Source organism: Bos indicus, chromosome 17, assembly GCF_029378745.1.
Source record: "Bos indicus isolate NIAB-ARS_2022 breed Sahiwal x Tharparkar chromosome 17, NIAB-ARS_B.indTharparkar_mat_pri_1.0, whole genome shotgun sequence".
NCBI classification, from domain to species: Eukaryota; Metazoa; Chordata; class Mammalia; order Artiodactyla; family Bovidae; genus Bos; species Bos indicus.
Genome location: NC_091776.1, coordinates 66720630 through 66735814, shown reverse-complemented (window position 1 = coordinate 66735814; position 15185 = coordinate 66720630). Strand labels below are relative to the sequence as shown.

General features: G+C 53.1%; 1 long non-coding RNA gene across 1 annotated transcript in view; it reads right to left on the bottom strand.

Annotated features, from left to right (window-relative positions):
• Positions 1–703: 703 nt before the first annotated feature.
• Positions 704–15185, bottom strand: part of LOC139176767 (uncharacterized) — a 36276-nt gene continuing 21794 nt past the window's right edge. Inside the window, exon 3 of the long non-coding RNA XR_011561217.1 lies at positions 704–862. This is a non-coding gene — a long non-coding RNA (uncharacterized lncRNA). The remainder of the gene's footprint in view (positions 863–15185) is intronic.

Sequence of the window (15185 nt, the reverse complement as noted above, 5' to 3'; positions counted from 1 at the left end):
TTCACCCTTGTGTTCATCTGCAAAGACTAAACTGTTTCGTTTTTTCCTTTCATTTGATTATATTAAAAACCTTCAGGACAAAGTGAAAACTCTTGTGTAGTTACAAGTCAGTGATCCGCCTTTATCTCTCATCACAGTGTACACCCCATGCTCACCTCCCGCTTTTTAATAAATGCATCTTCTTCCTTACGAAATACCAATTGAACCCAGGCCCTATGCCAGGCACTGTTCTAGGCGCTGGGGATGTGGCAGGAAACAAAAAAGATGCAGGATCTGCCCTCACAGAGTCTGTAATCTAAGAGGGAAAGAGAGAGAGAGAGAAAAGAAGATTCCAGAAGGGGAACTCGTTGCATAATATCGAGAGTAATTCACATAATCTCACAAGTCACTCCAGCATCCTAACTGTGAAGAATCGCATGGAAAACAAGCACAGGGGCACTGAGGTCGGAGCCTGTCCCCATGGGCTTTGTCCCAACCTATCACTTTGCATAGTAATTGCCTTTTCAACTAGGCAATGACACACGTCTTGATCATCCTTGTGCCCTCAGCACAGGACTGGCACGTAATAGGTGCTCAAAGAACACAAGCATCAAATGAGTAGGTAGTGTAGAGGCAACACAAAAGAGGAAAAAGAACGTTGCAATCTTGCCCCTCGCCTTCCCACACCCCTGTGATATACCACTTTCCTGCACTTATCATTTGCACTGGCAAACTTACGTTCTCTTTTGAAGAACTGGTTTATGCTGCGCTTACCATCATGCTTCTTTCTGCTCGGCTTATATCGTGAGCGTTTCCTCATGTAATGCGTTCAGTCTGATGTGCCAGTTCCCATCCGTTGATAGTATCTGGCTGGCGTTCTTTACTGGAAAAGATGCAAAGGGGAAGTCAGGCTGTGATTGATTAATGATGTCTGCTGTGGGCAGGGAAGTAGGGCATTTCAGGGTGGAGATTTGCTTTTCGAGACAAGGCTAAGAGTTTAGCTAACAGAAGCTTGTGCAACACGACCAAGCAGAAGCAAGGACAAAGGATAGAAACCACTTCTCTGATAGTTTAGCATGCAATTCTGTCATGTTCAGCAGTGGCCTCAGAGCTGGGGGGACTACAGCATTTGCCCACCTCAACCCTGTCTCCAGTCGGGGACATTAACTTGCTGGCACCTCCAGCCTGCCCTCTGTTGGGCTATGCAGGCTGCCAAGGCCAGGACAGCACTCAGAAGCAAAGAATCATGGGCATTCATAGCAAGTAGACATGAGTGTGAGAGTGGACAGGACTTGGTGAGGTGCTGACAATTTCAGTTCACAGTGACCCTGCTCACTTCTTATAGTAAATCCCCAACAGCAAAGAAATTTTCCTGTAAAGGGATAGAATGTAAATATTTTGGGCTCTGCAAGCCATTTGGTCTCTGCTACAGCTGCTCAACTCTGCCCTTGTGGTGCAAAAACAGCCAAAGATGATATGTAAATGAAGGAACATGGATGTGTTCTAATAAAACTTTATTAACAAAAACAAGTAGAGGGCCAGGTGTAGTTCACATAGTTGGATGGTTGATCCCTAAACTAAGGCTGGGATGGTGTCTGTTTATAACTTGGGTGCCAGTTTCAATCATGTGTGTGTGACTGCCAGGAGCAAAGAATCTTTCTAGGGCTCAGTATAAAAGAGGATAGGGCTCACTTAGTGATGTCTGCCTTGGCCCAGTGTGGGATTCAAGAGAACACATACTGCACATTTTGCATCCCTGTCCTTAGGAAACCTCAGCAACCAGAAAGAGCTCAAGCAATGTGGCACAAATAGCCTCTATTATTATGGAGAGGGCTCATCTGGGAAGCCTGGCCTCTGTCTAGACAGGTGGCAAACCTCTGGGACCTTCAGAATCTATACCTTTGCAGAGACTGCTCGGTCAACCCTCTGGACCATGAACGACTTGAAGGTAGAAACCATGACTTTGTTTCTCCAGGCCTAACAGAGGTTGGCATAGTGTTTAGTGAATGCCTCTGATATTAATAAATGAATGAATGAATTGGAGATTCGACAGAGGCGCCTACTGTGTTAACAGGTTAAGACACTGCATGCCTACTATCACATCTCCAACACAAGAATCATACAAAGCAGAAATCATCAAACCTGTTTTCCAGGCTAAATGGCTTCTGCATTATGACATCATCATCATCACCACTTGACATTCACTGACTGGACATTGTGCCATGCGCTTTACATACATCATTAAATGAAACCTGTGAGAGAAGAGATGTCTTTAACTCTTGTTCCTTTTTAAAAAAATGTATTTGTTCATTTATTTGGCTTCATTGCGTCTTGGTTGTGACTCATGGGCTGTCCCACAACATGTGGGATCTTAGTTCCCCAACCAGGGATTGAAGCCACATCCCCTGCGTTAGAAGGTGGGTCCTTAACCACTGGCCACCAGGGAAGTCCCTTTAACTCTCATTTTGTAGATGGAGAAACCAAGACTCCGATGGGAAAGGCTTGCCTGAGACGAAGCCGTGAAATGTTGCTGAGCCAAAATGTTGGCAGCGCGTCCAACCTGTCTGCCTTCGAGGCTCGTGATCACAGCATTGAATCCAAGTGCTGCCTGCCTGCTGGGTCTCGTGTGCATCGATGGAGGGGGCTCTGCAGGAATGGCCCGGGCCCCGCTTCGGCTGGGATGGGTCACAGGCTTGAGCAGGACAGGGGAGCAGGGGCGGGCAAGTGTGGGCAGGGGCTGGCCGCCACCCCGCCCGCCGGGGGTCCGCCCCCCGCTCCTCCGCAGCAGAAGGCTGGGAGCCCTGGCGAGCCCTGTGCCCTGTGATTGGCGGCCTGCAGATGGCGGGGGTGCCCTGGAATTTATTATCCAAGCATGCCTTCCTGAGGGTGCCTCACTGCCTGACACTGCTTTATCGGAAAGCTGGGAATGGTTAGCTGAGCCCATCTGTTAACCAAAGAGGGGAGCTCGGTGGGTGGGAAGGTCTGTAGAGTCATTTAAAAGGAATTTCTCTGATGCGGAGGCCAGGGTGGAAGGTTATCTGCCCGTGGGCCGTGGGCTGCCCGCTTTGGGGTTTGGAGGCTTTAGACAGTGGTGTGTCTAGGTTGGGTAAGGGGGCTCTCCTTTCTTGTTCTCAAGCAAAAATTGCTGGGGTCCTTCCTCCTCCTGAGCAACAACTTTAACCTGTGAGGCCTCATAGCTGAAACCCTCCACATTAGCATCGTCAGTGTCTCAGTGATGAATCTGGGACAGATGGGGATAAATGCGACAATCTGAATTAATACCGGGGTCGCTAATGAATCTGGGAGCTGGGAAATAATTAGGAGAAGTTACCGCTCCCGCCAGGGTGATGCTGTGTTGGCTGCTTTCTCCTCTGCCCCTTCCCCCCAGCCAGGGTGCCCCGGAAGAGAGCCGTGCTGCCACCCAGGGCATGTGGGTCTCAAGATTTGACCTTGGGTTTGAGTTCTGGTGTGTCTGTGACAGGCTGGTGAATGGCAGGAGGAGGGTAGCTCTCCCCGGGGCATGCAAAGTTCACCGGAGCTGGGGCAAAGTGCTGCAGTGACAGCTGGGAGACCTGGGTTCAAGTGCGGACTCTGGGTGAGTGACCTTGGGGCAGATGGTTCCCCTCTTCTCAACTGAGATAAATCATCACAGACGGTGACACGAACCACTTGCAGGTCTGCGCTGGGCCCACACTAATGGCTCACTGGCAGCATCTCATTTAATCTGCCCCATAGCTCTAGAACTCTGTTAGTCCTCAGATGCTTACTCCTCCTTTCTGAAACTTAGCACAGTTGTGACTGGATACTTGAGTATTTAATTTTTTAATGGCTATCTACCCTGCTAGACTGGAGATTCCACAAATATATCCCCTATTTTGCTCACTGCTATATCCCAGCTACCAAGAAGAGTGGCAGCCACGTCACATTTTTTCAATGAGTATGAAATGAATGAATGAAGCTGGAAGGTCAGGCTCGACTCTTGTGAGCAAAAGCCCACTGATGATTCTAACCCGTGGTGGCCAGTTCAACTCTCGAGAGCTGCTGCTTCCTGGTCAGGGAGCTCAGAAGCAGGCTTAGCACCCAGCATCCTTGCCAGGGCAGTGGGTGCTGACAGGGGCTCCTCTGGCATGGCGTGAGGGGCCGTGTCCAAGGCTGACTCCAGCCCCTGCCTGTCCCCTCATGGGAGCTGTGTTCACTGGAGCCGCTTCACATGGACATGCTTGAATAGCCACCAGGGCTGTCTGGGCGTCATGTGACCACCACCCCCGGCTGCCAGGAGGGCTGGAGGTGGCCAGGGGGTTCGGGGGTCACCTCCGCAGTTAAGTCGTGTACCTGGCAGAGACCGTGTTTGTGGAGAACGTTTCAAGGAACAAAGCGTTCTTCATTTTTTTTCTTCCCCCTTTTCTTACTTCTCTTTTCTTGGCCGTCTGGACTGAGAATACTTCCATGAGGGGTGGCCAAGGTGAGAGGAGCATTGGGGCAAGAGGAGGAGGAGGAGGAGGATCTGCTTTCTGACCCTCAGGGCAGGACGTCTCATGGCTGAGAGCCAAGACGCTGAACTGAGAGTTCCCGGGTTCAAACTGTGGTTTCTCCCCGACCGGGCGTGGAGACTGACCTCAAGCTATTTAATCACCCCCTCTGAGCTTTACTTTCCTTGTCTGTTATGTGAAAGGCACGGCAGCACCGAGGTTATTTCAAGGATTCGAGAGAGAGTTCAGAGGAAATACTCAGTGCATCCTTCTCCCCCAGTTCGGTTAATGCAGCTAATAGAACAATAATAACCATCATAGCGTTAGCTATGGAAACAATAAACTAGTCCTGAGGTTTCTTCTTGCCAAGGATGCATGCAAATCAGACAGGAGACAGTGGCGTCTTTGCCACTGGCTTTTCCAGACAAGGGAGCAAAGAGGGATGAGTTGAAGGAGATGCTCCCAGGTCTTTTCAATTATCCACCCACTACTTGAGCCTAAAATATTCCTAGAGGTCACAGAGTTTAAGCCCCTGGAGATGCTGAGGACCAGAGAGGGGAAGGGACATGCCCAAGGTCACATAGCAGCAGATGGGCAAAGACGGGAACGGTTCTTCTCTTCCCTGAATTAATTACCTCAGTCTAGTTCTTCTGACATAATGTCAGCCTATGCTCTCGGCAGATGTGAGCGACTGGCTGACCACGTTGATGGAGACCAGGGGTGATGGTCACTGCCTTCCACGCACCCAGCATGTTTATAGGCAGGCGTTCTTGTCCTTGTCCTCTCAAGAGGTGAGCCTGACATAACAAGGAGTAGTTTCGAAACGGGGTCTCCACAAGCGTGCTGCTTGACCCAGGGTGGTGTGTAAGTGGCCAGTTGGGTTGGTGGATGGAGCTGAGTCCCCTGAACATCACATAGGGTCCTCCAGGCAGGAAGAGCACTCTCTCCTCCCGAGACCCACAGGACCTCGTATTTTGGTGTCTAGCAATGACCGACCTCAAGCAAGTGACTTCTGCTCTTTGGGTCTCAGTATTCTCATCTGTAAAAACGGGAGAACCATGGTATCTACCACGCTGGCGGTCCTCTTTCAGATTAAACGAGTCCATTAATTTAAAGCTCTTAGAACAGCCTCTGGCACATAGTAATAAATGTGGTCCACTAAGTCGCCTAGATGTCACAACTCATGCAAGGGGGTGATGCCACTCCCTTCTGAGGCTAGCACACAGGAATGAAAGGCGCATGAGCCTTGGTCATGGACTCCATGGGTGTGTGGTCATTCTCAGGTCCAAGGGGTGAACGAGCACTGCAGTGACGTGCTGTGCCCAGACCCAAAGGCAGAAACAAGTCAGGGGCTCCTGCAAATATCTGCCCGGTGCCCACAGATGACTGCCAGTGGTATCTGAGCACCTGGGCTTGGGCCCATGAGCACATGCTGATCCTTCTTTTCTCAGGCCCACTGCTAAGTGGTCAGAGCTGTCTCCAGCTTCTCCCAGGACGTGGAGGCCAACTCCCTGCTTGTCAACAGAAGCTTCTAGAGAAAAGAGGGCTCCCCACCCCTTCCCCCTGGGAGAAGCATCTGCTCTGGAGGGGAGGACAGGCATACCCGATTAGCATCCCATCACAGCCGCTGACCAGCTGTGTGAACCCAGGCAAGCCCCTTCACCTCTCTGAGCCTCAGTTGCCTCGTTCATCAGATGCGGCTTCCTTGAGAATTTAATGGGATGGGCTTCCTCCGGGTGGGTCCTGCTTTGCTTAGAGCACAAAGCTTCACACCAAAAGAAGGCTTAACAAGCTGGTGGCAAACGGGTGCTTATCAATAGTACACGGATCAAGGGCTTAACAAGAAGCACTCTCTGCTCCCGAGACCCACAAGACCTCGTATTTTGGTGTCTAGCAATGACTGACCTCGAGCAAGTGACTTCTGCTCTTTGGGGCTCAGTATTCTCATCTGTAAAATGGGAGAACCATGGTATCTACCACACTGGCGGAAGTGTCAACACTTCCCACATATCAGTTCATTTAGTTTTTATGGTGACTGTCATGACTCCCGTCTCACGGGTGAGCACACTGAGATTTGGCAAGAAGGAAAAAAAAAAAAAACTTGAATCACTTGTCTGTGTTCACCCAACTCGTAAGTGGCCGAACCAGGACTTGAACCCAGACACTCTGAAAACAGAGCCTGAGCTTATAAACACCGGGTCTCAGCTGAAGAGGATGCAGGGAACCAAGAGGTGCAAGGGAAGTGCATCGCTCAGAGTGGCACACCCCTGAGGGCCCGATCTATATCTGCAAAGCCTGTGCTTTCATTAAAAGCAGAGCAAGCACCTGACTGCCACTTTTGCTTCCCATCTGCGAGCAGCGAGCGGCATCTCCGGCATTCAGGGATGCAGAGAGGGCCCCTGGCCACAGGGAACAGAGACATCCCAGTTGGTACCCAGAGAGTCTGCAGCTCTCTGGGAGAAGCATCTGGCAGAGGCCCCCGCCAGTGGTTCTCTCGCTCAGGCCAGCCCTCTGCACGATGGCGTGGCCTGCGTAGAATGTTTAAAGATATATCTGAATTGGTTTCCAGAATTTAAAAAATGGGAGATTTCACATTAAAAAAAAAAAAAAATCCAGATTCCTGGTGTGGAAAAGTGTTCATTTGGCTCTGTGCTGGCCGCACTTTTCATTGTATGTTTCTGACCTGCCGCCCTCGCCCCGCCCCGCCCCGACCCCAGGGGCATCTGAGTTTGCAGTCTCCTCGAGGCCAGGGCTACGGGATGCTGGAGGCAGGGGCATGACCTCACTGGCTGATGGCTCCCAGAGAGGCCCAGGCCTAGGAGGGCTTTCTCGCCCTTGCTTGAGGTAGAGATGACTCAGGGGCCAGTGTGGGCCTCGCGCAGAGCCAGCTCTCCTCCCCTGCTTTGTTTTTGTAAAGCAGAAATAGAAGTTTCCATAACGTGGTACGACTCCACCCAGCCCTGGCAGGCTTGGGGAGTCACTGCTGTTCGCGAGCGTCCAAGGGAGAGCTTTGGTTGGCAGCCCGCTGTGGCTCCTGGGTTCACAAGCTGCACAGTAGGACAGCGTGTGCTTATCTGCAAACGGGCATCCCCTCCCCAGAAGACAGGGACTCCCCACTGGGTCCTCCCTGGGGGAGATCAAGGTCAAGGGGCCGTGAGAGGCCGGGGGGAGGCAGGAGAACCAGAGACCTAGGCCAGGTTCTATAAGCCATCTACGCATCCAGCTATCCATCCATCCATTCATCCTTCTTTCCTTCCTTCCTTCCTTCCTCCATCCACCCATTCAAGGACTATTTATTGAGAACTTGCTGTATTCAAGACTTTCCAAGCTATACTCTGAAGATACAGAAATAGAAAATAGACAGAACACAAAAACCACTCCGTGCCCACAAAGCCTACAGTCACTTCAGAGAGACAGGCATTCAAAAGGTAGTGACAGGTGAAGAGTAGGAAAAGGGTCCCTGAATAGATCTAGTTTGGCTCATCCCAGAACAGGACACCTTGCGGCCTTTAAAGGAAGTTGATGCCTATACGGGGACACAAAGCATCCTCTAGGTGAAAACAGCCAGGGCTCAGACAATGATTACAATGCGTCCCTCCGTAAAGGACAGAGACCTTGGCTGGGCTTCCATGGACTTGGACTTGCCAAAAAGACCTCTGAGAGAATCCACGAGGAGTCAGGAACAATGGATGCCTCAGGGATAAAGCTAGGTGCTAGGGTACAAGGAGGTGAGAGAGCTTTTGTGCTGTGTAAACATTTGCTTTTCGGACTGTGTAGCTGTTTTTTGTTTTTTGTCACTAAAAATGGCTGGGAAATGTAAGGTAGATGGATGGATAGATTGATAGATGCATGAGAGGTAAGAGAGAGAGGAATGGGAAGAAAGAAGTGGGGGAGGAAGAAAGCGGCACCGGGAGAAAAGAAAAACCCTTCACAAGTCTGGTGGTTTGATACAGAGCTAGAACAGGAAATGCACGCTGCCACGGGGCATTCCAAGAAAACTTCCCTGACGTTGGGGTGCTCGGCCTAGCACACGATGGATGAACAGGAATTGCCTATTGATGGGTGTTTCCCTCGTGGCTCAGCTGGTAAAGAATCCGCCTGCAATGCGGGAGACTTGGGTTCGATCCCTGGGTTGGGAAGATCTCCTGGAGAAGGAAACGGCTACCCACTCCCATACTCTGGCCTGGAGGATTCCACGGACTGTATAGTCCATGGGGTCCCAAAGAGTCGGACAGCGACTTGCACTTTCACTTTCTAACGATGGGCACAGAGATGGGCAGAGACCTCTCGACACTGCAAGGAGCAGTAGGTCCTCAGGCCCACCCTCCCCCCACCGCCAGACCTCAGGTGCTGCGTCTGCAAAGAAAAGAAGGCGTCGCTCAGTCAAGGTCTGGGAGATTCTAGGAATCAACAGAGGCACATGTGAATACAGGCCATCTTAACCTCTGCAGGCGGTAACCTGCCTCCCCAGGACCCCCTCCCTGCCTCCTCCTATTACAGTAGATAGGACTGACCAGCACTGGGACAAGCAAGAAAAAGAAAGAAAGTCTGCCTGTGTATCAGACTTTGAGGTCTCTAAACTCTAAAGACGCTCTTTGTATCTTTCTAGTGGGTGGGTGATCCCCTGCCCCCGCCGCCCCCCTGCAAACCCAGTGAAATACAGAGGCCAAGAAGCCTAGTTTATCTAAGTGGACGGATGCTGGCTGCTCCTTGTACAGGTGTATGATAATAGTAACAGCACATATTTCATGAAAGTCAGGGACTTAAGCACACAAGAGCCCACGGTGTCCCCCAGGCAAGTCCATGAGATCGGTAGCCACGTGGCTATTGATCCCTGTTCATGAGATGACAATCCTGGGGCTCAGGGAAGCTTAGTTGTTTCCTCCAGGCTGCAGAGGGAGTCTGAATCCAGGATACGTTGACCCCAGAGTTCGTTCCCTTAACCACCAACCTGGATTGCTGCCCATCCACAAGGGGGTCCTTCCTCCCCAGGCGTCGAGGCCAGGGAGGGCTGCCTGGAAAAGGGGTTATTTGGGTGGTGTCTAGGGGGGGCCAGAGGGCTCTAAACCACCCCCCACACTCTAAGAGAATCAGTCCTCTTCCACAAGGAGATTTCCTTAAGAATAAAGGGCCCCGGAGACATTAAAAGGAAAACTCATAAAAAATTCATCTCTGAGTAGTAATTGCATCATAAAAAGTATTGAGTTGGAGTGCAAATGCAAATCGGGCCGTGTGAATTAATGATGTAAACAGTTGGAATGAGGGCGTGCATCCACAGACTGCCCTGCCCCACGCTCCTCCATGTGCCAGGCAAAACGGGCGGTGAGGGGGGAGTGCACCCTGAGGTTTGAAGGACATTTTCAGACCACCAGCGACCACTGTCTCATACTCCGAATCAAGACCACCAGTGACCACTTTCTCATACTCCGAATCATTCTTTAGCACCTCCCAGAGATGTGGGTTCACTCTCTGTGTCCCTCGAGCAGCACGTTCTGAGCACCTACTGTGTGCAGGCATGGAGCGACACCGCCCCTCCTCCCCGCCCTCTCCCAGTTCACCCCACATGGACTTGACCATCCTGGAAGATGAAGACAGATATTTATGAACTTTGGATTCACATTGCCATTCACGTTTTTCTTGGTTTGTTGTGGGGGCCGGGGGAGGTACATGCAACAAGCATATATTGAGCACCAACTGCATACAGCGTGGCCCCTGACCTCAGCTCTCAGAGCCGGTCGTGGGACGTCTGCAGGGACTCAAGACAAGACTGGAGGGATGGGGAGCCGCTCCAGGCAGAGGCAGGCTGGATTCCAGCCAGTCTGGAAACCACATGTAGTTGGAAATGGCTGGCAAGTGGGGGCTGAGTGTGGTGGCGATGAGCCCTGGGGGTTAGAGCATACTGGAGGACCTTCTGTGTCTCCCCAAGGAGCTGGGACTTGATTTCCACTTGGAGGAAACACGGCCTTCACTGTCTCCCCCCAAAACTGATTCTTGGACATGTAAGAGGCGGAACCTGCAGTCTAGGGTCTCATCGAAGTCCAGACGGAATAACCAGTTCGTAACCTTCCTGTGGTTTTTAAAACTGTGTTTCATGGCACGCCGAGGTTCTGGAAGATCCGTGGTGGAGAGTAAGTGTGAGGTTTAAGTGGGCAATGTTCTGGAACCTCCCCTGCTTAAGCCAGATCATCCCCACCTGTGTCATAGCCTCCAGCTATGCCTATACAGAAACTTACTGCTCCTCTGTGACGCCATCCCTCTTCTTAACCTGATCTTTTCCCAAGGCTGATTTCAAATCCTTCCTCCTCCAGGAAGCCCGCTCTGACTCTTTCAAGTGTCTCTAACCCACCCAGAGTCAGAGCCTCTTTCGACTGACTGTGAAGTCCATGAGGGCGGAATCGTTGACCTGGTCATCAGTGGGGTCCGGTACCACACTGGGCTTTTGGCAGATCCCCAGAAATGTAAGCAAATGGGTACTGGGAAAGAGTGGGAAAGGGGTGAGTTTGGGAATATGTAAATTAACGTATGTAGGGTCAGACAAATGGATGGGAGGGAGGGAAGATGGGAGGCGGGGGGCGGGGGATGAAGGGAGGAAACAAGGAAAGGAGGACAGGAGGATGGAGGGATAGGAGGGAGGAAGGAACAAGGAAAGACCGCAGGACAGACGGTGGGCGAGTGCCCATGTGTGCAGCGGGGGCAGCCCCGGCTTCCACTCTCCCAGGAGGCCACGGCACCCGGCCTCCCCCACGCCGCCTTGGCCCTCATCCCCCGCCCCCCACCCCGCCTGCGTCACACAGCCAGCCCCTGACATGCCCTCGCCCGCACAGTGATTACTCCTTGAGCAGCCTCCCGTATCCTGTTCCTGCTCTTCCTACAAGCAGAGAAGCAGAAAAATCCATCCTGATGAGGAGGAGGCCGCCCGCCCCCGGCCCCCCTCCGCCCCCCGTCTCTGCAGCCTGTAACTCTCGAGCAGTCAGGCAGAAACAGGCAGTCAATTTTTTCCAGGGTCGAGCGCCGGCTGTAAGGCAGAGCCCTGCAGGGTGACAGGGGAGGCGGTGGGGGCTCGGGGGGGGGCGGGTTGAGGGGTGGGCAGCACTCGGATGGCACGACCGTTTCTCCTCCATCCTGGGGGCAGCGCTTCCTGCCTGGCTCGCCCCAGATGCAGCCAGCCGTGTGATTCAGGGTGCATACTACCTCCCTGACGCCCCCCCAGCACCACCGTGCAACCATCTCACCTAAGACCCCAGCCCCGTGAGACATCACGGGCAGGGCAGAATTCCCTCCTGGCGTCCATCACCCCTTCTCCCCCGCCCAGCTTCCCGCTCGCATGGAAGGCAGCCTCCTGTCCCCACCTGCCTCTGCCCCTCAGTGGCTTCACGGCAGGCTCCCTGGCAGAGGGAAAGGCGAGCGACGTGCTTGGACCCACCCCAGTGTCAAGTGGTGCTTTGCTGCAGTGGCCACCGAGGCGTCGCCCCCGCTGCTGCGAGGGCAGACGGCTTCCAGCTGAGCCCCTGCCCCCAGAAACTACCCTTTGCTGGAGCAAGAGCTGCCTCGTCCAAGGTCAAGCCTCCTTCCAGTGTCTGCTCAGTGATGGGGGTGCAAGGGCCTGGCCTCCTTGCCTCTGGGCAGGATGACTTGAAGAGCCTTCTCGGCTCTGGAGCGCCCATGGATCAGCTGAGATCCTGGGGGAGCCTGAATCGCACCCCAACTTCTCTCTGCCTTGCTCTGCTTGTTTCCCTTCTCCTAGAGGTGTTGATCCCGATGGTCTCCCTAACTGCATCCCAATAAACCCCAGGCACGCAAAGTCCCAGAGTCCCAGGATCTGTGTCCGGAGGAGCCAATCTCCCACATTCGCCTATTTAATCTGGGCGGCATCTCTGCCTGGCACAGCCCTGATTCACGGGTCAGGAGCCCGAGGCTCAAAGAGGCCGCCTGTCTGGTCTCGGATGCCCTGAGCAGGTCTGGGCTGCGATTCCCCCGCAGGGGTTCAGGACGGGAGGTCAGGACGCTGACTCCTCCTGTCTCTGCCCTTCAGAGACAACCCGAGCGAGATTCACCATTGCTTTCAGACTTCAGCGGGCCAGGGCTCCTGCCTCAGCTGCCAGGGCACCAGGTGGGGACCTCCAGCCTCTGCCCCAGGATCAGGCTCTCTCGTTTTCAACTCTGGATACTGTCATTCTCCACCTGCTACGCTCACCAGGGTCCGGGGGGCAGGAGGCGGGACATGTGGAACAACTGGAAGGACGAGAGGCATCAGGCCTCTGTCCTGGGCTCCTGGTGGAACGGGCCACCCTGTGCTTCTCTGAGCCTCCTCGTCCTCATCTTTCAAACAGGCTGCTGTGAGGATGGTGCGGGACAGTATATACCAAAGACGCGGGCCCCAGCCTGGCTCACAGCCACTGCTGAGTTATCATTTCGTCCCTTTATCACTCGTGAGAAAATCTAGTCTGCTGAAGATCCACACTGAGCCCTGTGTCGAGCACGTGAATCTCAGCATCTCACTGAATCCCAGCAACACCTCAGTGCAGTGGGTACCACTGTCATCCCCACTTCCCAGGTGAGAACACGGAGGCTTAGAGGGGTGCGGTCAAGAGTCCAGGTTCTCAGGTTCTTCAAGTGGCTGAGACTTGAACCCCGCCCGCCCCTCCCCCGCTGTCCGGCTCCAAAGCCCACCTTCTTCACCACCTGGACTCCCCTCTTCTCCTTCTGGGAGCCTCTTGGACCCCCAGCCCTTCCACACGCATCCCCCCATCCCAGCGGGGTCGCTGCAATCTGGAACCTTGTCCCCAGGCATCCTGCTAAGAAAATCAATGGAAATCATGTGTTGTGCGTATCGGGTTGCTCACACCTTCGTCCCCCCACCCCGGCTTCCGTGCTGAAACTGACCCTCCAAAAACAGGAAAACCCTGTCCCTGGGCTGGAGCTCAAGTTCTCACAGGGCCTCTGTCGCCAGGAAAGCTGCTCGCATCCTCTTGCAGCTCTAATGCCTTCCAGCCGCGCGGAGGAGAGCGCTGGCCGGCCCTAGCGGCGGCCATAAATCCGTAATTGAACAACGTCTGGGACTACCAGTCTCCATAAAGAGGAACCAGAAGAATGTGGTAAAACTGTTCACAAGGCCATGGGGACTTCTGCTGTGGCGGGGCTGGGGGGGTTCCCCGCCGCTCCACGCAGGCCCCTTTCCATGGCCGCCCCTGAGCCAGCTCCCGTGCAGGAAGAACTCGAGACTAGGGGTCGGTCAGCCAGCCCTGGGTTCAGATCCAGCTCTGTCTGCCGGGGACCTTGAGATGCCCTGAAACTTCTTCTTGCCTCGGTTTCTGCCTTCAAGCTGAGCACCTTGCTCCCAAGGTAGCATTTTTGTGACAGTTCAGTGAGATTAAGTCTCCTCTAGTACAGATGGAGCAGTTCTAACTATGGTTATGAGCTTTGGAGACATCGCTGGGATTAACTAGCAATGCGGAGGACCAGCAACACGCAGATCAAACCTCCAAGGGGGTCTCCACGCATCTCTTCCCGATTCCATCAGGCGGCGTATTTGGGTCTTTGGCCAGCTTCTTTTGCCCCGTCTCTGGCCAGCTTAAAAAGAGGCTACGGGATTTACCAAGTAGATTACCTGGCACTTAGCTGATGAAATAACACTCTCCCCCCACCCCACCCCTCACCTCCCGCCAAGATATCGATCAGCCATTGCAACCGTGGAGCTCACAGCAGCCTCCAGACAGTTTAAAAAGAAAATCAACCATTAATAAAATTGAATGGTTGGGGGGCAGGGGGGAAGGGAAAGAGGATGAGTGGGGAGCTGGAGGGAGGGGGCTGGGGAAAAGCTAACACACAAGAAAGAAAACTGGGAGAAAAAGTGCCCTGCGATTCAAAACCCGCATCGCAGAGGCACGTGGGATCATTCCATGACACAAGTCCAGCCATATGCATCTGCTGAATTAAAAGTGAGGGGCGGACATTTATTTGCATGACACGAAGCACACAGGTCGCAAATGCAGGACAGCCCCATGGGGTGGGTTTTTTTTTTTTTGGCCCCACATATGCTTTATTTAAAAGGAATTTGCTGCAATATGTTTAAATGGGAGCTTTCATATAAAAGTCTAGATTTCTGGAATTTCTTGGAAAATGGGAACACATAGTAACGCTGAGCTTGCATTCCTGCGAGGCAGCAGCCAGGCAGAGCGATAGCAGCTGTCCCCGCGGGTGGGACGCGGGGAGCCCGGCGGGCTCGGCCCCTGTTAGACCCCTGCGCTCTTTCTTGTGGGCTGCCGGGGGCTGGCGAGTCTGAGACCCTGAGCCAAAGTCAGAACCGAAGGATATGAAAACTATAAATGTGTAGGACTTCCCTGGCACAGTGGTGAAGACTCTGTGCCTCTAGTGCAGGAGATGCAGGTTCGATCCCTGGTCAGGGAATTAAGATCCCACGTGCCACTTGGCGAAGCAAAAAAAAAAAAATTTTTTTAAATACATACATATGCACGGAGGGGCTTCCCTGGTGGCTCAGGTGCTAAAGCGGCTGCCTGCAATGCAGGAGACCCAGGTTCGATCCTTGGGTTGGGAAGATCCCTTGGAGAAGGAAATGGCAACCCACTCCAGTACTCTTGCCTGGAAAATTCCATGGACTGAGGAGCCTGGTAGGCTACAGTCCATGGGGTCACAAAGAGTCGGACACGACTGATGATGGTGTGTGTGTGAGTGCTACACCCTGGGTAAGTCCATGCCAAACATTAACACAAGTGCCTT